Here is a 23,706-nt window from a genome sequence, read left to right on the forward strand (position 1 = left end):
GGTTTGGCAGTTTCTTTATAAGAACTAAACACAAACCTGTCTTTTAATCCAGCAATCTGACACTTAGGTATTTATGTAAGAAAAATGGAAACATGTTCACAAAAATGGTATGTGAATATTAATGTGACTTTATTCATAATAGCCAAAATCTGGAAACAACTGAAATGTGCTTCAACTGGTGAAGAGAAACTCTGGTACATCACATAATGGAGCAATAAAAAGGAACTAACTACTGATACATGGTACAACACAGACGGCTCTCAAATGCATTATGCTATGTGAAAGGAACCAGACTCAAAAAAATACATAGCACATGAATATATAAATGTTATGCCCAGATTTCAGGATCCCCAAGAAACCAACAGGGAGCCAGCCAGTCCGATGCAAAAGCATAAGAGTCTTTATTTCAAGCTAGCTTGAGCTCCCCGTCCACCAGACTCACCAACACAACAGCAAGCCAAGTGGCCAAGAGACAGAACCCTGCGTAGAGATGGGTTTTATAAGGGGGGGGGGGGGGGGTTGGAGTAAGGGGAGGAGAAAGGACTGTGCTCTGCCGATTGGCCAGTAGCAAGTCGGTGTCTTGTTCCTGGGTGTGGCTAGCAGAGGCTTAGACCTCCGGGAAGAAGCTCCTTGCCAAACACGTGGCTGCCCCAAAATGGAGGACACAGGATAAGATGGAGGGCATAGTCCTCGCCCTTTCAATATATATATAAAACATCCTGGAAAAGGCAAAGCTATAGAGCTGGAAAACAGGTCAGCAGTAGCCAGGGGCTGGGAGTGGAAGGAAAAGTTGACTTCGAAAGGGCATGAGATAATTTTAGGGGGGTGATAACACTGTGCTATATCTTGATTGTGATAGTAGTTACACAACTTTATGATTTGGTAAACTGCATAGTACTGTACACACACAAAAAGTGAATTTTACTGTATGTAAGTTATAAAAATAAACCTAACTTGAGCACAAAATCTCAGCATAAAATGCTCAATAATTAAGAAAGGCAAACTTCAAAAGAGCTGATGAACTTCCTTCCAACACCAACATTGGCAGGCCTTCTCCCAAGCTGGGTGTTGTAGCACTCAGAAGCCAGGCACTCAGTTACTCTTGGACATGTAGTTTAAAGAAAGCAACTAATACATAGGTCAATAGATGTTTTCAAGCCTATACTTCATGAGAGAGCTTCTGACACTTTGGCATCAAGGTGCTATTTATTTTGCAGGGTTTCTGCATGTGTTCTTACCTTGCTTTGCCTGGAGTTCCAATTGCCCGGATGCCACTGCTTTCACAATCACAAGAGTTAAGAAATTGTTTCAGACTGAGAATTCAAGCCTGCCCTGTGTTTGTTTTCTATAATGAAGCAAATTAATCTTTATTACTCCAACTGGACATAACACAGAGAAAAGAGTCTTCCATAATTCAGTGATACTTTTCTAGATGACCTGTACAGAATTATTTTTGGCAGAAAAATATTTGTGTCCTGGACATCCAATGGTTGTTAATTTTCCACTGGATGCCATGACAATAATATACCATTTTAACGGCTGTGATTTGACTCGAGGCTTCATTTTGCCCTATCCTTCTCCCAATAAAAACATTCATTGGGAATCCACTATATGGAAGTAAATGCTAAGGACAAACAGAATGAGAAACTCAAAGGCCTAGACTTTCAGCAGCCTCCTACAGCTACTCACATACCTCCAATGGAAGGCAGAGTGTGGTGTGTGGTAAACAGAGGTATAAATACAGTGCTAAGGCAGCAGGGGGAGGGGAAATTGAAATAGTTTGGGAAGCTGGAATGGAAGCTGAGCCTTGGAAGGATGAGGAAGATGCAGAGCTGCAGCTATTCTAGGCTGAGGAACCAGTTGGCACAAAGGTTCCTTGTGAACACAGATTTGTTTAAATTAGTTATCATAGGCTGGCCTCCTGGAGCCTGAAAACCTGGGTACTTACCATTTTTATTTTTGAATTTCAATGTCTTCAGGCCTCAAGCCTCTAACATATTTAGGTTATCTGCCTTGTCCATAAAGGCATTTCAGTGGTGACCCCGGTTTAAGTGGATTGCTTATGGTCAAAGAGTTATAGAGAGTCAAGTTCGAAAAAAAACACACAACAACAACAAGAAAGGGAGAAGAGGGCACACTGGTGGGAAGCTTTTGTTCCTCTCTAGTGGATATGGATCCAGGATCTTTAATCCCCTCAGGAAATGGCATTAACACAGAACACTAAAAACCAATGCAGGAGAACCTTTATTGCAGCATTATCATTACTATTAAGAAAATGGAAATCATATAAATATTCATCAACAGGGCACTGCTTAAATCAATAATTGATTATTTACACAATGGGATACTACAGAGCCAGTAAGGGAAAAACAAATAAACAACAGTGTGAAGAAATGGGAAGATCTCTAGGAGAAATTACTTAAGTTAATTAAAAATCAGGGAGCAGAAGAGTATGTATAGTAGGCTCCCATTTACGTTCGTATATGCATACAAACTTCAGGATACATAAAAATTGTTAACATTGGTTACATCTGGGGAGTGAAAAAAGAGGAGAAAGGGAAAAATTTATTTTCAACTCATACCCTCCTGTAACTGAGTTTATTTTTAACCACTTGTGCATATAATGATGATGATCATCATCACATAAAGCAGTGGTTCTCAACCTTCCTAATGCCGCGACCCTTTAATACAGTTCCTCATGTTGTGATGACCCCCAACCATAAAATTATTTTCGTTGCTACTTCATAACTGTAATTTTTCTACTGCTATGAATCGTAATGTAAATATCTGATATGCAGGATGTATTTTCATTGTTCATGACCCACAGGTTGAGAACTACTGAAGGAATACTTATAATACTTCCTGGGGCTGACCTGCAATGTACTATGAGGACCAATGGCTAATACTGTAAAAGGTACTAGAAGTTTAATTTAACAAGTATTAAGCATTTTAAATTAATAAGTGGTTACTGGATATGTTATTGTTGCAAGCCTTAAACAGCTAACAATAGAGTGCAGTAGCACGTTAAGACAAAGAAAAGACAACAGAAATGCGGAGGGGGGGAGCAGGAGGGAGGAGCCAGGCAGAGAAGACTTCCTGGTGGAAGCAAGGCTTAGGGCTTGGAGTAGTGAAGCAGAAGCACAGAAAGGACAACAGAATGAGAAAACAAGAAAACAATATGATGAGCCGCTCACTTGACAAAAAGACATTTGCTACTCTCAATTCTGTTTCAGAACTGATTAGTACTAGAAGCAAAAAAGCGTTCTAAAATCTGAAAATCCTAATCCCTCTCAGTCACAAAGGGCTTCCCTTTCCATCAAAGACTTTAAGACTAAAGCAACTTGGACCAAGACCCATGAACTAGACCTGGGTCTCTTCTTTAACGCTTGAAGAACAATGAAAAAACACTAGGAATCTCTCCACTCCCATCCATGTGCATGCCTGAGTGTGTACACATGCACATTAAAACAAATTCTGATCCCTTTTTCTTTGTCAGAGGTAAAATGCTTTGCCATATCTATCTACACTAATAAAAGAGAAACATGGTAATTGGCGCACGACCGCTACCCTTCCCATTGGCTAATCAGTGAATATATACAAAATAACTGTCAGCCAAGATGGCGGCCGGCAGCCAGGCAGCTGATGCGAACAGGGAGGCTTGCTTCCTTCAGTGACAGAGGACTCCAATGTTCCCCGCCGGCCTCTGAGCTTCAGTTGGAAACATAGTAACATTTATAGAAGATAAACAAAAGCCCAGAAACCTCCTGTCAGTCAGCCGGGATCTCAGAGCTGGAGTCCCAACATTGTTTCGAATACAGAAAACAAAGGCCAGAAACCTGCTTTCAGCCGAGCCTCAGAGAGAAAGCCGGCTCTCAGCTCCAGTGACAGCCATAGAAGGTAAATAAATGCCAGAATAAAAAGAAAAGAAAAAAAGGAGAGGTTTGGAGCTCCAGTCGCCCGCCAGCCTGAAAACGGCCCTCAGCCCCTCACCCAGACTGGCCAGGCACCCCAGTGGGGACCCCCACCCTGAAGCAACAAGATGGCGGCTAACTTGCATACTGAAGGCAGGCGGCAGCAGGCAAGGCTGTCTGCGGTCTGGGACCCGGATCTGTGACCCTGCCGGGCGGGATCAGCGGAGCCGCGAGGCCTCCCGGCACCGGGATCAGCGTGACAGGGGGCAGCGCCCAAACCCCCTGATTGCCCTGCGGCTCTGTGTGTGACAGTGGCGGCGCCCCAACCCCCCCTCACGGGCCCTGCTCTATGTGAGACGAGGTAGAGCCATACCTCCCCATCGGCCCTGCCCTGAGTGTGACAGTGGCGGCTCCCCAACCTCCTGATCGGCCCTGCTCTGTGTGTGACAGGGGGGAGCTCCTCAACCCCCTGATAGGCCCTGTTCTGTGCATGACAGGGGGGAGCTCCTCAACCCCCTGATCGGCCCTGCTCTGTGTGTGACAGGGGGGAGCTCCCCAAACCCCTGATGGTCCCTGCTCTGTGTGTGACAGGGGGCAGCACCCCAACCCCCTGATCGGCCCTGCTCTGTGCGTGGCAGGGTGTGGCGCCGCAACCTCCCCATCGACCCTGCCTTGAGTGTGACGGGGCGGTGCCCCAACCCCCCAATCGGCCCTACCCTGAACGTGACTAGGGGTGGCATCGCAACCTCCCAATCCACCCTGCTCTGTGCATGACAGGGGGCGGCGCCCCAACTCCCCAATTGGCCCTGCTCTGAGCCTGACCAGGCGCTGCACCTAGGGATTGGGCCTGCCCTCTGCCACCCGGGAGCAGGCCTAAGCCAGCATGTCGTTATCTCCTGAGGGGTCCCAGACTGCGAGAGGGCACAGGCCGGGCTGAGGGACCCCCTCTCCCCCCCCACCCCCCCGAGTGCACAAATTTTTGTGCACCGGGCCTCTAGTATATATATAAAAGCCTAAGTGACCATTATGACCGAACAACTGGTTGACCAGTCACTATGATGTGCACTGACCACCAGGGGGCAGACACTCAATGCAGGAGCTGCCCCCTGGTGGTTAGTGCACTCCCACAGCCAACCTCCCACAGCCAGCTAACCTCTCCTGGTCCCTCCCCCATGGCCGGCAAACCTCCCGCAGTCCCTACCCCCAATCCAGCAGGCCCTGTCCAGCAGGCTCCGGCTGGCCTGGCCCTGATTGGGACTGGGAAAGACTGCCCTGATAGGCCCTGATCGCTGGGCAGATCTAAGGACCCTACCTGTGCATGAGTTTCACGCACGGGGCCTCTCATATTTGAGTAATATTTGATTAGAGCAACCAGCCTCCCTTTTAAAGGAGGCTTCTGGCTGAGTGGTGCTCCCCCTGTGGGAGCGCACTGACCACCAGGGGGCAGCTCCTGCATTGAGCATCTGCCCCCTGGTGGTCAATGTGCATAATAGCAACCAGTCGTTTCACCATTTGGTTGATTTGCATATTAGCCTTTTATTATATAGGACTAGAGGCCCAGCGTGCACGAAATCGTACACGAGTAGCTCGCTTCCACTTGCCGCAGCTGGCCACCCTGCCCATCGCCACTTGCACCCTGCCCTCTGCCGCTCGTAGTTCTCCACTGCTAGTAGCTTGCGCCCCACCCTCCGCTGCTTGTAGGTCTCCGCTGCTAGGCTAGTAGCTTGTGCCCCGCCCTCTGCCACTCGTAGCTCTCTGCCACTAGTAGCTCTCCACCATGAGTAGCTGGCGCCCTGCCCCACCCACTGCGAGAGCTGCTGCCCGTTTGGTTGTGACGCTGTTACAACCACAGGCCTTTTATGATATAGATTTGCTTAGTGCTCTATCCCAAAAGAACCCACTTGATAAACACTGTCCTTTTTTTGCAAGATTAGGAATAAGAGGAGATTCCCCTCCCCAATCAATAGGCTTGCTATCTCTTGCCATCACTGGTACCCAATGTGAAAGCACCAAGGGCAATCTTTCCTATGGATTCAGATCCTGTTTCTAATAGCAACAGTAGAATAAGCTATTTAATTTATTTTTCTGAATACCAGTTTACTAGATACCTTATTTTTTGGTAAGATTATCCTTTTTTCATACTTCCTCCCTCTCTCTTGAGGAACTATGTTAGATCAGCAGTAATTCTCTGTGTCCATTTAGTACATCTGGCCAACTTCGCCTTGTCTGCTACTATTCTTAGGGAATTGACCACAGTCGGTTATTTTAGAAAATGATCGTAATCAATAATCTGCTGATTGTTTATTGCTAGGGGAAAATATTGAAGCACTGTTATTACAGAAACCCATTGGAGACTATTGGTAATCTAAGAACTGAGGAAATATTAAGAGAGTAAAAAAGAATATTATTCTATTTCTCAAAACTCTCCTGACTAGAATCATAAAATGACTTCGTCAATGGCAGGAAATATCTCCTTACACCAGAAATCTTAGGTCCAGGTGGGTTGTTTTTCCTTTTATTTTGTGTAGGTCACAAAGTAAATAAAGAAACTTCTTGTGCAAGGGGAAAGGAGGACCATGGAAATACTAAAGCAGCAGCTTCCAAGTGGTCCACATGGCAGCCAATGAGCTGCATAACCAGAAGTTAACCAGGCCTGGCTGCTGATCAGAAAGTGCTGACTTACGGGGAACCAGAATTCTGCTCTAGAGGCTAAGAATAAAGCATAGAGTTCCTGCTCCTTTTTCAAGCCACTCCTCGGCTTCCCTTAACTTGGAGAATGCATACAGCTTGGATCGGGGGTGAAACTGGAGCAGCTACACTAGATGGGCACTTGGCCTCTGACCAACATGCTTGTCTCCTGACTTTGCTCTCAGCAAACCCAGTGCAAACATTCAGCATTCCATGGCTGAGGCCACATACGGAAACTATCAGGTGGAGATGGCCACAAATGTACTTTCTCACACTGGGGAGAACAGATGAGGAGATGAGGTTGGGTGGGGGGGAGGTGGAGGTGGGGATAAAGGAGCCTCATGAATGCCTTAAAATCCATGCCAGGAGGACAACTAAGAGATATTCCTGTGGATGTCAACCTGAGAAAAGCCATCTTTTAAACAAAAGTCTCATTTATTCCCCTGCACCACTCCTTCCTTGCCAATCCCCAGGCTACGCCAAAACAAACTGAAAAGCTATAAAGATTTGTGGTTAAAAGAACAAGCTCCAAAATATTTGTGGATATTGCCTAAAGGGGCCTCAAAGTGATGGACTGACGTAAAACTAAGAACTGGAAAAAATATTACCGCATGTCACAAGACATCAGGAAGAAAGTATACATGGCGAAAACTAGAGAGCCTCCTAGAAAGTTCTTTTTAAGCAACACTTTTCAAGGAGAACTAGCATATTGAACTTTCCACATAATTGCTTTTCAGGTCTGTCTCCCAAATAATCCCTCAGTGAATATCTAAGTCAGCAAAACAACAGGAATTTTTATATTGATTCTACAATACTGGCATGTCTGTGAGCTATAAGTCTCAGTTGGAGTAAACACATAAAATATTGCCAATAAGGATAAGACGTTTTTACCTAATATAGATGATGCAGAAAATGGGTCCATTTTCTTCCTTTTTTCCCCCCAGATGGCAGACTTATACAATGCTCATTTTTAGGGCAATAATGTCCAGACCAGCATTCAATGAGCCCATTAGAATCAGCCAGTCCAGCATAACTTCCTGGTCCCCCTGCACCTTGGGGACATGGAGTCTATTTACAAGGCAAAGTCCTCAATGACTTGACCTAAATCTTGGGCCTCTAAGCTCCAAACTCCTTATAGGCTCCTCTCTTACAGGCTACTCTCTCACTGACTTTCAGATTTGACCCTCACTGTTCTATTCCCAGGCATAAATTTACCTCACTGCCATTACAGTTTCTGCCCGTCCAGCCACCTTGCAGTAATGTCTCCCAGCTGATTCAGCCCCTGATCCTCTGGCACCTGGCCACTTCAGGGGGAAAGCACCCTCCTCCATGCTAAAGAGAAATAATCACTAAAAGAAACTCCTTCTAACTATGAAATGAGTGTTCCAAAATGCTCTCCCAGTGAATGGCATTATATTTTAATATTTCATAGAAGATACTAGCATTCCAGAAACTAGGTTCAAGTTTATTTTCAAAACATCCAAATGGTCAACTTCTCTATACATCAAATATATAATCTAACCTATTTGGTCAACAAACATACCAAATACCTATTATTGTACGACTGCTATGTTGAAGGTACAACAAATAAGGCACTGCCCTCACCCTCAAAGAACTTAGCCATTACTAACGTACCACAATGCATAGAAATCAGCCCACTCCATTGAAGCCATATCATGAAACCAAAGCAAAATACTAACAATGCCTTAGTCATTCTAAACTTTATAGTTTTCAAAAGGTTATTACATATATTTTAATGTTAATTAATGATCTCAAGTTAATTTCTCACTAGTAAATTGATAGAGATCCTTAACATCATTTAGCCAACTTTATTTGTGCTATTGCCCTCCCTTTTAGCATACATCCTTCATTAATCTCCCTTTCCCCAAAACTTAGGAGGCATCATGCTTCCATACCATTCCTTTTCCCACATTTCAGTTCATTATCAAGTCCCGTTTGTTCTGACACTTCTCTCCATCCCCACTGCCATCACTTTACCCAAGCCATCATCAGATCTCACCTGAAGTACTGCAGTAACCTCCTAATCAGTTGCCTTGCTTCCACTTTTATTCATTACAATCTATTCTCCAGGCAATAGCCGGTGCTCAGTGTACCCATAGCATGCAAGTAAGTCAAGGTGAATTAGGTCCCAGCAACTTTGATCAGAACTAGAACACTGGGCAGTGATATAACATGCAGGATGATGAGGAATAATTTGGATTTGGCAGTGCCAGTGACCTCATAGCATCACTCCTCTTTGGAAAGGCAAGAATGAATTACTTTATAGAAGACCCTAGGGAGACAGCTGTAATCATTTGGATGCATGCCACTTAGAGACACACTACAGAATGGACACTACATAGTGACACATTCCAGAGGGTATGGAATGAGAAACAGAGGAAGACCAAGAATGAATTGAGTAGACTTAGTGAAGAATGACATGGCACAAAAGGATTTAAAGAATGAAGCTGGGAAGCCAATGATACCCAGCCACCAGAAAGACATTAACCCTATCACAAGTGATGAAACCAGTTAAGAATTCCATCCACACAGCTATCTCAGCCCTGATACCATTTGTCTGGTGATTACCAGAAGACTGAGCAATAGAGACAGGGGTTATATTTAAAATGTGTATTAGTTTTCAAGTTCCTCCCTCACCTCTTGTTTTAAGTCTGGCCTATATACAACTGGCTGTGAAAGATGTATTGCGTGTCACTATTCTTAGTGTCTCTTTCATTGAAAATAAACTGATGTTGTATTTGGATGGGCAGAGGGATTTATAAGTATAAAAGTTCTAAAGGGAAGAGATGGCTCCAGAGATGGTGGAAAACAGTTTTGAGAGCCGAAAACTGGAGTCAACTGCTACTATGCATAGTCAGGGTTGGCTTGTTTGCCTCCTTTCTGTACTGACTTTAAAACAGTTATTTTAATTCCAATGCTGCATCGGCACTAAGACCACCACATCAGAGTGGAAACTGTCAACAGGCCATTTCCCAGAAACTAGACAACTATGCCCTCAGGTGAAACAACATTACTACAGTATGTTTAGGAGGTGGCTAGGCCCAGTAGCATGCGTCTGGAATTTTTAACACAAACAGAATCCAACCCCGTATGTCATATTTCAGGATGGGTGATTTCCTTGCTATAAGAACAGTTCCTTTTATAAATTAGATGTTACTGGTGGGGTGGGGGAGGAGTTAAGACAAAATTCATTTCTAACGAACCAATGTTTAGCTATTACTACAATGGAGTATGCTGGCAGGAAACTCTGCCTGGAGGGAGAGAGAAGAGGACAGAGCACAGACCGCAAGTCCCACTGGACTGAGCAACTTGAAGATGGAGATTCTGTCTTATTTCTCTTTAGCTCCAGAACCTTGCAGGTGCCCAGCACTCAATAAATGCTTGTTGCATTGAACTGACAGTTGTAGAAAAGAAAAGAAAAAGAACTGAGAGTGGAAGTTTGGTGAGTGGGATGGAAAGAAACCAGAAAATAAGGGTTTGGGTGTATTAGAGGAGTAAATAACATTGGTAGGAAATGAGTGGAGAGAGAAAAAAATGACAAAAATTTACCAAAAAATAAATGGAGAACCAAATGTCAAAAGAGGATCCCACAAAAACATTCCATTCATACGAAAATGTGCACATGTACCCACAAACACACAGGCACAGGAGCCTGGTCAATACTCGTGGGGGAACTAGAACGCTCACTGAAGGGCAGAAGGGGTCTGGGAGGTGTCCTGTTTGTTTTAGCCCCTGCTCCCACGACAGGAGGCAGCTGAGGAAGGCTGGGGGCAGCTGGTGGGGTGAGCACCAACTGGAGGAGGCACTCAACCTGGAAGCATGTCCACGGGCAACACAGCCACAGACACTGGACTGCATGGAACACAATGGATGAGCCCTCTTCACTAATTCTGAAGGAGATCCCTTTAGTCCTGTTCCTAATATAAACCAAAATTTACCTGACAATTCACCTTGTTTGTATCATCTATATAAAGCAACGAACAAGCCGCACTCTATAAATAGGTTTGCAAACTGGGCTGTGCCTTTTGCAAACATTAAAGTGGAAATGGTCCTGACACAGATCAATAATGCTTGCCTATTTCCCTGTGCTGTTCTGTTTATTTTTAGTCTCTACACAGAGCTCAATACCTGTAAGAAAAACTCTATATCACCTTCCAGAACATTACCAACTAATGACCAAGGCAGAAACAAATTTTTGCATTTATTTTCTTCTTATCCATTTGTGTGTGTGTGTGTGTGTTTTTTTTTTTTTAAAAAAAAGGAATAAATTCAGACCCGGCAAAAATTTGTTGTATTACCTCATTACATAGATTCAGGCTTTGGGGAAGAAATCATGAAGCTTATAAAATTCCATACCTCCTTTATTACTCCCTGTTTTCTTCTATTTGCCAATTTATCTAAGAGTTCAGTTCTCTATTCCATAGGCAAAGAAGTGCATATTAGTGTACATAAACACAAAGAGCTTGGGTTGCTTAGAAACAGGAAAAAGTATGACCCCCTGCCTCACCTCCCTTTACATCATTTAGCACATGAAGGAAACAGCTGCACACCCCAATGAGGATCATCACGAGCTTCAGGAATATAAAAGGTGTATTAGAAAAAACACTGGAAGCTGAAACAATTGGGACTTGATTCTCTACAAGGGCATTTCTTATGGAGTTCAGCATAATACCCTCATGCAGTTGGTGTCATTTAATGATGGCCAAATAAACAAGTTTCTCCTAAACATAAATCATATTGTGATTATTTGTTGCACACTGGAATCCCCAATGAATGTATGAATTCCTTGGGGGCCCAGATAGAGTTCCATCTTCATGTTTTTGTCCTCAGCAACCAGACCAAAGTCTGGAATGACAGATGATTAGGAAGTACTGATTGAAAGATCAGACTATGTCACTGTGTGATGCTGGGTATGTCCTTACCTAGGGGGTTTAATGAAGTCCATGGCAATAGCCATCAGTGGGCATGTGACCACCCTGAATTTCTGGGCAAAATTTTATTTGCTGGAACGTGTGCATAATTTTTCTGAGAAGAGGACACATATCTTTTATTGTATCAAAGAATCTGTGGCTATTAACCTGACCCCAAAAGTTTACGAATCTGTGGCAGCAGTCTCCAACATTATTGGATCATGAATCCCAATACTAAAAAGCTTTGAGCCTGGACAGTGTGGCTCACTGTTTGAGCGTTGATCTATAAACCTGAAGGTCACGGTTCGATTCTCCGTCAGGGCACATGCCCGGGTTATGGGCTCGATCCCTGGTGTGGGGTGTACAGGAGGCAGCCAATCAATGATTCTCTCTCATCACTGATGTTTCTCTCTCTCTCTCTCCCTCTCCCTCTCTCCTTTCCTCTCTGAAATCAATAAAAATATATATATTTTAAAAAGCTTTGAACAGCCGAAACCGGTTTGGCTCAGTGGATAGTGCGTTGGCCTGCGGACTGAAGGGTCCTGGGTTCGATTCCGGTCAAGGGCATGTACCTGGGTTGGGGGCACATCCTCAGTGGGGGATGTGCAGGAGGCAGCTAATCGATGTTTCTCTCTCATCGATGTTTCTGACTCTCTGTCTCTCTCCCTTCCTCTCTGTAAAAAAAAAAATCAATAAAATATATTAAAAAAAAAAAAAAGCTTTGAACATGCACACCATGCTCATGTACTAGATATGTACCCATGTACTATATAAGGTACATGACACAACAAACATCAAAATGACAAAAGTACAAGGTAAATTGAAATAAACAATATTTATTTTAAAAATTTTATTGAATTTATTAGAGTAACATTGGTTAATAAAATTATATAGGTTTCAGGTGTACAATTCTATAATACAACATCTGTACACTGTATTGTGTGTTCACCACCCAAGTCAAGTCTCCTTCCATAACCATTTATTCTCCCTTTGCCCTCTTCTACCTCCCCCTATTCCCCTTTCTCTCTCATACTGTAGTCTGTGTCTGAGGTTTTTTTCTTTGCTTAATCCCTTTACCTTTTTCATCTAGCCCCCCCCCAAAACCCCTCCTCTGTGACAGCTCTCAGTCTGTTCTCTGTATCTAAGAGTCTGTTTCTATTTTGTTTGTTTATTTTGTTCATTATATTCCACATATAAGTGAAATCCTATGGTACTTGTCTTTCTCTGACTAGCTTATTTCACTCAGCATAATGCTCTCCAGGTCCACCCATGCTGTCGCAAAAGGTAAGATTTCCTTCCTTTTTTTTACGGCTGAGTAGTATTCCATGTACCACAGCTTTTTTATCCACTTAAACACTTATTTTATTTAAATATATTTAATAGTACAAACCCATTTTATTTACTAAATAGTCATTATTTTATTAAGAGCAATGTGATTGAATATGGGTCATGTCTGAAAATTTAGATTTAATTATTTATGATTTGTTAATTTTAAGGTCAGATTCTAAGTTCAGTTTATTTTACATAGCTGGGTTTTAATGGTTGTCATAATGCTAAGCAATAAAATCACAATATGATCTAAAAATTTCCAAATACCTTTCCACAACATTCTCTCTAAATTTTAATTTCTTTAAAATTCAGTTATTTTCGTACTTATTCTTGGAAGGACAAATTAATGACGCTTTCTTCTTTCTTTTAAATGATCTGTAGGTAGCACACTACTGAAGTTGCTTATTATCACAGAAACAATTAACGAAATGTAGAAGCCTTTCCTCTTTATAAAGAGAAAAATGAATATAATTTATCTGTAAGTTTAGAACTCTCAAGTAATTTTCAACAGGATAAACAGCAAAAGTGTGTGGGATACAAAAGAGTTTCATGGTCCCTTCTCAATTTAAAATGTATTAAGTGAGTTTTCTACCATGCTGTATATTAAAGGTCTGTTTTTATAAAATTAACTAAAAGAAACATCCTGCAGTATTTTGTATATCTCTGGCTTCAACATCTTGGTTGCACTAGCTTGATATGAATGATATAGTGAATGAATTTATCTCTTCTAACATTACCCTAGAATCGAACAGCTGCTTCTTAAGAGGAAACACTACTCGATGTTTTTCATAAAACATTTTCATAAAGATTGTGAATAAATCTCATCTAGTAGTGGCTTACCAAAAAGAAGCACTTAGTGTATTTCATTGGTGAAACAGAAATGAACAAATACAATAGGTTAGATCTAACAACTTACACATTTAAAACAAGTGTTTTGCCCTCCATAACGTGCTTTAACACAGTATTTGTTTCTTCAAGATTTCAGTAATATCTTTAATAATACTTTCAACAGCATTTTCTGGCAAAAAAAAACTCATTTTAGATAGTTTTCAACATATTATATTATCTGGTCTTGTATTAGGTGAAAGAACATGTATTTCCTCAAGATGTGTGCTTTTAACTTTTACATACAAGTTAGAAAACTTCACAAGAGGCTTCACAACACTATTTAGTTTAGTGAAATTTTATAAAGATTAGAAGGTAAATTTTAACCTTGAATTTAAAAAATTGCAGAGGTTATTCTCCAGGTTTTTAAAAATCATTCATTATTTTAAACTCATAATCATTCATTATTTCTATGACAAAATTTCTCAAGGCAAAGTATACATTTCCTTCCAATATGTGCATTCTTAATGACAATAGATATAAATCCTTATTTCAGTTAGCTGTCTTGATAATTTTGAGATTTGGGGGCTAACTTTTGGTCAAAACTGACTGTATTCGTAGTTTTTTTAACTCATGACTAACAAAAATTTGTCCTAAAAGGACATAACTCCTTCATTTCATACTGTTCCCTTGTGCTTGCTTGTAAAATTAGTGATATCTTCAATCCACATTTTGTTTTTGTCTTTGCCAGAATCTTTTAAAGCTACTTCTTTTGTTTATTTTGTTGTTGTTGGGGGCTAGCTTAAATGAAACAAATTAATATTCTGCAAAAATAAACTTAACTGGACACATACAAATGCAATGCAACATGCTATAGATAAGTGAGGGGCCAGTCACTTATCTGTTTTTTGAGGGTAACCTACTGCTCTCTCAGAACCCAGGGCCTTCTGACATAAAGAACAGGAGAGGGAGCAAATGTCAACTCATATATAGTAATAAAACTTAATTTTTCTTATTTTGGGGGTATTAAAAATAAGTAAAAGTTCTAGTATTTTCTCCTCACATCCCAGTAGTTTATCTTGCAAACTCCACTTTAAAAATCTTTAGTGCTATTTCCAAATCAAAAATTAAAAATTATGGATGGTCTGCTAGACTGGCACTGGCTCTCATTGTTTGACTGCTCAACGAGTTCCTGGATAATCCCTGAATTTCTGTTCGCTGATAACTCCGGAGACACCCTCCATCCAAAAGCCCACTGAGTGAGGAATGAAGGCAGGTTACCGGGGTGGGTTTTCTCCTGCCATCACCTAGAACAGTGGTTCTCAACCTTCTGGCCCTTTAAATACAGTTCCTCATGTTGTGACCCCCAACCATAAAATTATTTTCGTTGCTACTTTATAACTGTAATTTTGCTACTGTTATGACTCGTAATGTAAATATCTGATATGCCGGATGGTCTTAGGCGACCCCTGTGAAAGGGTCGTTCGACCGCCAAAGGGGTTTCGACCCACAGGTTGAGAACCCCTGACCTAGAAGGTAGTCTGATTGACTTCACCAAGAATAATTGGATACAGTTCGCAAGTCTCTGTCTCCATGTTAGACTATATTCACCCCTCAAACGGACTGGCAGTTTTCAGTCTCAACAGACTTCACAACATGTGATTGTGAGGTGTTGCAAAATTATTCAGCACACATGCACTTCGCTTAGAAGCAATGACAGCTGCAAGTGGGAGGGAAGTGACGGGGTCATGTGTTTTCACGGTTGTTCTTCTGGACAGCTCTATTTTGTGTGGGAAGAAGAAACAAATTGTATCTCTTATATGGAAGGGAAAAGTTTTCTAAATTTAGAGTCTTTTATCACCTGGATTATTTCCTTTGAACATGTTTTTCTACAATTGCCACGCTGAAGGCAGGGGCTCAGGGAGTCTCGTGTGCTCGAATGCAGCCAGCGGTAACAAAGTCATATGCCAGGCAACTGGCCAGACAACCCAGTTCAGTGACCAAAGCCTATTTCAAGGGTCTGAAAGGACAGTCATAAACATCTAGAAGAAATTATTTGTCACAAGATCTTGGTTACCTATAGGTAAAGTCTCTTAAAGCACTAGCAACAACATAGGTAAGTTTTAAAATTAAGACAGGGCCAAAAGATGAATTTGTCCTAATTTCCTCCATGAAAACACTAGCTTCTCTCCTATTCTTCAAGAACTCTTAAAAAGGAGATTCTAAAGCTTCTAATTCCTTTTATTTTTATTATTTTTTTAAATCCTCACTCAAGGATATTTTTCCATTGATTTTTAGAGAGAGTGGAAGAGAGAGGGAAAGACAGAGAGAAACATCGATGAGGGAGAAACATATTGATTGGTTGCCTCCTGCATGCACCCTGACCAGGGCCCGGGCCGGGTAGGAGCCAGCAACCCAACCAAGGTATGTGCCCTTGACTGAAATCGAACACGGAGCGCTTCAGTCCACAGGCCGACGCTCTATCCACTGAGCCAAACTGACTAGGGCTCTAATTCCTAGTGAGGGTACACTCTCACAACCAGACTCTTTCAAAGGCTACGGATTACTCACCCTTAGGAAGTTAACTTGATTAGCTCTGTCTGTGTTTGAGGAAAGGGAGGTGTAGAGAATATAGATGCCATTCAGTATCTCTTTCTTTGGGGGAAAAAAAAGTCTTGTTAACAAAAAGAAAAACAACAAGAAAAATGATCCAATCTAGGTTGTTTTCAGTATTTCAGAGATTCCACCATTATCTGTCATCAGAGAGACTAAAGATAATAAGAGATTATTTGTATTTACCTCAGTTAAAAGTATACCATTTTCATTAGGTCTTTTAGAAAGTGACAAGATGGCCCTTACAAATGAAGTTTTTATTTGTGCTACTTCCTTGCCCACAGATTTATAAGCGCTGGTATTGTGTTTCCTATATGAAGGGACAGAGGTTATTAACTGTGGATCCTGACTGGATTCCTGTTACATGTTTGCATACTGAATTCCCTGTCTTTATTTTCCCATGAAACTAGATCCTCCATGCCCCACCAATCCCAACCACTCTACCCTATTGCCCCTCAAAAGTCTTGCTTCTTCTTACATGCAACTTGTTGGCTACTCTTGCTTGGAATTTGTGATTAAACTATATTTGAACTCTTCCATATAAATAGGTAAAAAAAAAAATCAGCCAAAATAGCAACATAAGCAGCCAACTAGTAATCTGGCGAGTATTGCCCTTAAGATTAAAAGTTATCAACTAGAAAATTTTTACATCTTTTTCCCTACAAATGGAAAAATAGACAAACAGGCTTGAAAGATGAATAGAATCATATAGTGTTAACACTGGAGCAAATCCATAAAAATGATCCAGTTTTCTGTTCCTTTCCCAGAAGAGGAACATAAGGCCCAGAAAGGAGCCTTGTGACTCACTCCACTTCCACCTGTAGTCAGAGGCAGAGCCGGGACCAGGCTCAGGGTTCTGACTGAGGTCGAAGCAGAATGAGGGACCTGGCCATCTGGTTATTTACACTGAAATCTAAGAGAAATCTCATAGCAGTAACTGAAATTAGATAACCAATTTCATAAGGTGGTAAAGAGTTCCAAAGGCATACAACATTTAAACTATTTATTAGTTATTCATACATTTTTGAAACTAGAAAAGGGATCTTTAAAAGATTTCAAAGCAAAAATCTATTTCAGACACCCTAAATATTTTCCAGCAGGTTCCCACCAGCCTCTGTCGCTGACATTCTTGGACAGAGGCCTAGGAAATGAGCTAGGCCAACCAACTCGCTTCATGATGGGTGAGAACCAGGCACAACTAGGCCCGATTGCCACATCACATATATTTTCTCCATTCAGGACCCAACAGACTTCTAACTGCCAATTAAAAACCACTCCCAGTATTTTCATCCCAGATGATTATCTGTGACAGTTGTGCTTCCAACCCCCTTTCCAACATCCTGTCCTTGGATCAGGCATAACATCTAAGCTCTGTGTTTAAGCTAGAGAAGGAATAAAGACTAAAAGCACTGCCAAAATACTCTTTGCTGTGAGTCTCCACACCACTTCCTTTCTTAAAAGTTATAACCTGCATGAAATAATCCTAGTTCAAAGTAGAGTGTTTTAACCTACATTAGTGACCTCTGAAAATCTGAGCCTAGAAAGGCCTCTGAGGTTCAAGCGATAAAACTATCCACACAGAATACATGGGTTCCATAAGCCAGGGTACTTTTCTGAAGGACTCCGTGCTGGAAGTGAATGAAATAATCGACGCTCTAATGACAGATTCAAATTTAATCATCTCGGCATGCCTCCATCTACTCATCCAAATAACTGCTGGCTCTTTGGGCTTGTGTTCAACTGCTTAATGTAGTGTGTGGGGAATGGCTTCTCTCAGAATCCAAGGCTCTCTCTTGGTCTGGCCCCCCAAAGTAAGGTCTTATCTCTCATTGGGGCAGACACAGGAGAATGCTTCCCCCCTTTTATTGAAAAAGAAAATGTTGTAGATTTTATTTTATTTAAGAAAAATTTTTATTGAATTTATTGGGGTGACATTAGTTAATAAACTTATATAGGTTTCAAGTTTACAGTTCTATAATACATCATCTGTACACTGTATTCTGTGTTCACCACCCAAAGGCAGGTCTCCTTCCATCACCATTTGCCCCCCTTTACCCTCTTCTACCTCCCCCCACCCCTCTCTGGTAATCACCACACTGTTGTCTGTGTCTATGAGGTTTTTGTTTTTTTTCTTAATCCCTTCACCTTTTTCACCCAGCCCCCTCAAACCCCCTCCCCTCTGACAGCTGTCAGTCTGTTCTGTCAGATAGATGAGATTTTAAGAGAATTCATTTTTGACTGGTTCCTTATTCCTTGTTAGTGATTTCAAACACCAGGTAAATCTATAGCTATAACTGTATGTAGCTGATTACTGCTTCCCATTTATACTTTTAGAATGTAAAGGCTGCCATTTTAATTGGTATTCAGAGGTCTGCCAATGTGCAAACCCAAGCAGTTCAGTTAATTTACCCATTGGAAAAGTGAGTTATCTAGAAACAAAAGGGAATGACAGATTAAAAGGCTATCTTTGCTAATACTTTTGAATTGGGCTAAAGTTAGTTATACCCTGTTGAGTCCTTTCACTTCTTAGGATGAACAATGTAGCAAGCATGGCGAGACATATTGCTTGGGCCTCTAATCTTAGCTGTAACATTTCCTGTCTCCTGTTCTACCATCAATAGTGACCTACTTGCTACACCATGTGATTTTCCAACTGGAGCTTTTGATGCTCACACATGGGAAACACAATTACTTTTATATTTAGCACAAAGTGTAGCCATGAAACATTTCAAATGATTTCCAGTTCAAGATATCCACATTAATCTTATTTTGAGGTAACTTATTTTGCTTTGTCATTTAGAGACATAATAGTTGTAACTCATTAAAAACAAAGCTTTCACTTTAAAAAATAAAAAAGCCACCTGTGAAAAATGCTACATTGTGTCAGTATCTAATAAATTGAAAACTAACTGGCAAAAAGTAAAATAATCATGTCCTAGTTACTTATCTTGTTTGAGGAAATGGACAAATAAGACTCTTGTTGAAAGTGATAGGGAACAACACTGCGGGTATTACTTAGGTTTGCAATCCTTAGAAAAGTGAAAACAACTTATTAATGAGGATAGAACAGTAGACAAAAACTAACACTTAGAAAAACAAACAAACAAAAAAACTAACACTCAGAAATGGAATAGAGGTGTACAAAAGGAGAAAACAACAGGATGTGTTCGGTAAAACTATGGGTAAAATTAAAACTCACTAAAGAAGAATGCATAATAAGATTATGAGTACCTAGCAAGAAACCCTTACAATAAAACAAAAAAACTGAGAGTAACTCAGGAAAGTTGATTTACCAGGCAAAGTAAAACTGTCATACACAGTTTTCAAAATTAAGAAGAAAGTCATTATTGCAAACTCATGTATGTATGTAACATAGCAAATGACTATTCAAAATGTTGTCTTTTCTGGTTAGCTTTGATCCACAAACCTTAAAGGGTCTAACACTCTAATGAAGAATACTTGTTCCATGTCACTTGTGAATAAGCAAATTCCCCTCACTCAACCAAATCTCCAAAACAGATGTCAGGAGACTGCAATGCCCCTATTTAAGTGAATTTCCAAAACTCTGTGCTACACCAGCTCAAAAGCAGCTGCTTTTGTGAATCATAAAGAACCTTTCAAAGCATAGTATTCACACATGGAAAAGCACATGTTCTCCTTTGCCTCCGCCAAAGAAACCTCACTGCCACCCCCTCACCCAAGTACTTGGGAAATATTCCAGCCATGTGTGAGTGCCCATTATGGATTCTTTCTCCTTGCTACTGCTTTTACTATACATTTTCTATAACCTCATGCTGTTTCCTACCCACACAGCTTAGCAAGAAAGGGGGGAAAAAAGGCCTTTTTTTTTTTTTTTATCAATTAAAGGGCCAATCCACTGTATACGAAAACTACCCTGTCAAACAGGCTCTCAAGAGCTTACATAGACCAGGCACCTGCCTAACTTAAACAATGATGATACGCTGACCCAGCCCTTTAATTACCGATCTCATTGTTACCTAGATCTTGATGGATTCTAACCCAGTCATACACCCATGTCTAACCAGGTTATAAAGTGAGGAAGAAAGAGGTCCCCACCACGATACTCAGGAAGAAAGTACAATGTGAACAGCAAAACACCCTTTTCCCTTTCTTCCCCCTTGTCTGATGCAAACCAGAAAAACAATCTGGAAGGAGCCAGATTAAAAATTACTCTCAAATATGATGTATTCTACTCACCATAAAATTTCTATCTGTTTTTGGAAATCTGATACAGGGAGTTTAGCTGAGAAATATATTTCATAGTAAGTGACTCTAACAGGTTTTTGTGAGTGGGAACCCCAGAAGGCAGAACACTGTCAGCTGGGTTTAGGCTGATAATCTGCACAGCGAAATACCCTATAGGTTGCAAGGTCACCTGGGAAAAGATCCAGGACAGATGGGCAGGTAGGAGGGAAATGTGAGGTTCTCGTCAAAGTTGAAATGACGATTTATTTAGTTGAGTGGTAAAGTCACACAGCAAACCTCAGAAAATAATGGCTCACAACATATTTAGCAAATGACCAAGCAACACTCAGAATGACAGGGAAAGAAAAAACATTAAGGCACGTACTTTGGTGGAAAAGGGCCTAAGCTGAATGTGAAAGAAAAGGGATCTCGGAGGGGGCACTCGGCTTCACTTCTGTCAGTCCCTTCCAAATTAATATGTGAGGTAAAGCTAGTTTTCAATTTTCACCTTTATAATTTCCTCAACTAATTAAGTTCTAAGAATAAAATTTATTAGATACGAGTTCAAATGAAAAATTATGTGTAAGCAGAGAATACAATTTTATTTAAGTGAATTTGCTACTGCAAGTTATCATGTCATTATAATTCTCCCAATTTACATTTATCCTTATATGTATACCTTCATATTTAAAGGTTTGTACCCAATTAAAGGAGTTGGCATCCTTATAACTATAATCAACATAAAACCTAAAGTTAAAAGTATTATTCAAATTTTCCTCTTGTATTCATGTAATTCTGCTGTAGTAATAAGTCTATCTTTTCTCTAGAGAAAGAGAGGAGAGAGAAAGAAAAACAAGTTTTGTTAAGTTTTCAAATTTTATAGGAAAAAAGCTAAGGTGCATATACTCAGCTCAAATGACAATCAGCATCCCACTTTATTCCTACTAGAAAAGAAAAAGACTGTCTATGAATTATTAGATATCAAAACTTCTAAATATTCATCTTTTCATCAACTTATGCACTTGCTTGCTCATTCATTTTATAGGGTCTCTGCCCTCATGGAACTTACATTCTAGTTGGGAAGACAGACAAAACCAAGTACACAAAACAAGGTTGTGGCAAGTATCATAAAAGAAACAAAAATAGGGAAGAAACAGAGAATTGGGGTGTGGGTGTGGGCCTCAGATTAGATGGAATAGTGCTGAGAGGTGCCTGTGAAGAGGAGCCCTTAATGGAACGGATGTAGCGGGACAAACCTAAGATGTGTGATCCAAGCAGACAGAACAGGATCAGAGGTGGTAATGGGACTGGCTTATCAGACAAACAGGAAGCTAATGTGATTAGAAAACTGAATTAGGCAAGAGGGTAAGTAATGAGGTCACAGAAATGGGCAGGGCTCATCACTTAGGCCTTGCCATAGTCTTGGGACTATCTTCCAAGGCAAAGGAAAGCCATGGAGAGCAGAAAAGGGACATGAGTAAATGAACCTGAGTCTAAATGCTAGCTTATCCACTCAGCAGTTATGTGACCTAAGCAAATTACTAGTTCCTCTTGGATGCTCAATTCCTACTTTATAAGAGTACTCAATAAATAATGGCCAATTACAATCATCAATAATTATCATTATTGTTAATGCTATGATATGTAAAGAAAGTTAATAAAAATGTTTACATTCAAATAGACCTATACTGCAAAATAACATATCAGAAATTTAGAATTATTGTGAAATAAGCAAATTATTTTAATATTTTTTATTCAGTAAAAATCATCTACTTAAAGAGTACAAATAGACATAAATTAGTACATTCAAAATTATTAGGGTTTATTGTGGTTCTAATCAGAATAATTATTGATCCTGGTTCATTTCTCTGTCCTTAATTAGTCTTCATTGTGGCTTTTTTCTCCCTGTTAACCCAGCCTTGCCATTTTGTGTCCAGGAATGTGTAGCTCATGCAGTTCATGGTATCTACCAAACGATACAGCAGTCATAAAGGGAATTTTATAGTTACTTTCCAAGCCCGCCAATATCTATTGCCCCCTCATTTCCACACACATACTTTTTTTTTTACTAACAGAATCCTGATTTTGTTCAAATTCACCTCCTCTCTTCCTTAGGCAGTGATGATTGATCTTCTCACTAGTGACCAATTTACAGGTGAGAATATGATCCCATTCTGATCAATGAGATGAGAAGAGAGGTCTTCTTAGATTCTTCTTTGTAATGTTTTCAAAAAGAGACCCTGGAACCAGGCCAGTGTTGCTCAGTGGTTGAGCCTCAACCTCTGAACCAGGAGGTCACAGTTCGATTCCCGGTCAGGGCACATGCCAGGGTTTCAGGCTTGATTCCCAGTAGGGAGGCAGTAGATCAATGATTCTCTCTCATCATTGATGTTTCTATATCTCACTCCCTTTCTCTTCCTCTCTGAAATCAATAAAAAAAACATATCTTTTTTTAAAAAAGAGACCCTGGCCCTAGCCGGTTTGGCTCAGTTAGAGCATTGACCTGCAGACCAAAGGATCCTGGGTTCAATTCTGGTCAAGGGCACGTATCTCAGTTGCAGGCTTCTGCCTGGCCCAGGCCCTGGTTGGGGTACAGGAGGCAACCAATCGATGTGTTTCTCCCACTTCGATATTTCTGTCTTTCCCTCTCTCTTCCACTCTCTCTAAAAATCAATGGAAAAATATCATCGGGTGAGGATTTTTTTTTTTAAAGAGAAACTGTGGAAGAAGGTATCCATTTTCTGTGCTCTAGATATTGACATGCTTGCAAATGATATCTGAACAACTATAGCCATCTTGTAAAGAACCAGTCTTAGGATGAACTGGTGTGAGGACAACAGAGGCAGAGACATGAAAGAACCTGTATCCCTGATGATACCACTGTCACTGAATCAACCAATCCTTCCACCAGCCCTACTTCTCACATGGATACTACACTTCCCTTACTGTTAAAGTTAACTTGAGTTGGAGTCTTGTGTTTTGTCCAGAAGGTCTCCTAGCAGAACATTTCCATTCAGCAACATCACTAATTTCTTTGTCTCTGGGATGGTCTAGGAATGTAACTAGGACTTCTGATTCTTGCTCAGTGAACTCCAGAAACCTGGGTATGGGAAGATACAGAATTTTAACTGGTCATCCAGAAAAGCCTGGGAGAAAACAACCCTAGAAATCATAAGAAGATGGTACTATGGCATGGGTAGCTG

The 23,706-nt window shown here is 40.9% G+C and overlaps 1 protein-coding gene across 3 annotated transcripts in view; it reads right to left on the minus strand.

Moving 5' to 3' along the window:
* Positions 1 to 23,706, minus strand: part of MARCHF3 (membrane associated ring-CH-type finger 3) — a 138,260-nt gene that overhangs the window by 104,746 nt on the left and 9,808 nt on the right. The window contains exon 1 of one of the 3 annotated variants that reach the window (XM_070412561.1): positions 16,256 to 16,272. The exons of the other annotated variants lie outside the window; for them this stretch is intronic. The gene's annotated coding sequence lies outside the window, so the exon portion shown is untranslated. Of the gene's footprint in view, positions 1 to 16,255; positions 16,273 to 23,706 lie in introns of those variants that run through there. 3 annotated transcript variants of the gene reach the window in all.

Source organism: Myotis yumanensis, unplaced genomic scaffold (genome assembly GCF_028538775.1).
Source record: "Myotis yumanensis isolate MYYU_CA2020_CCGP unplaced genomic scaffold, mMyoYum1.0.hap1 SCAF_4, whole genome shotgun sequence".
In the NCBI taxonomy this organism is placed as follows: domain Eukaryota; kingdom Metazoa; phylum Chordata; class Mammalia; order Chiroptera; family Vespertilionidae; genus Myotis; species Myotis yumanensis.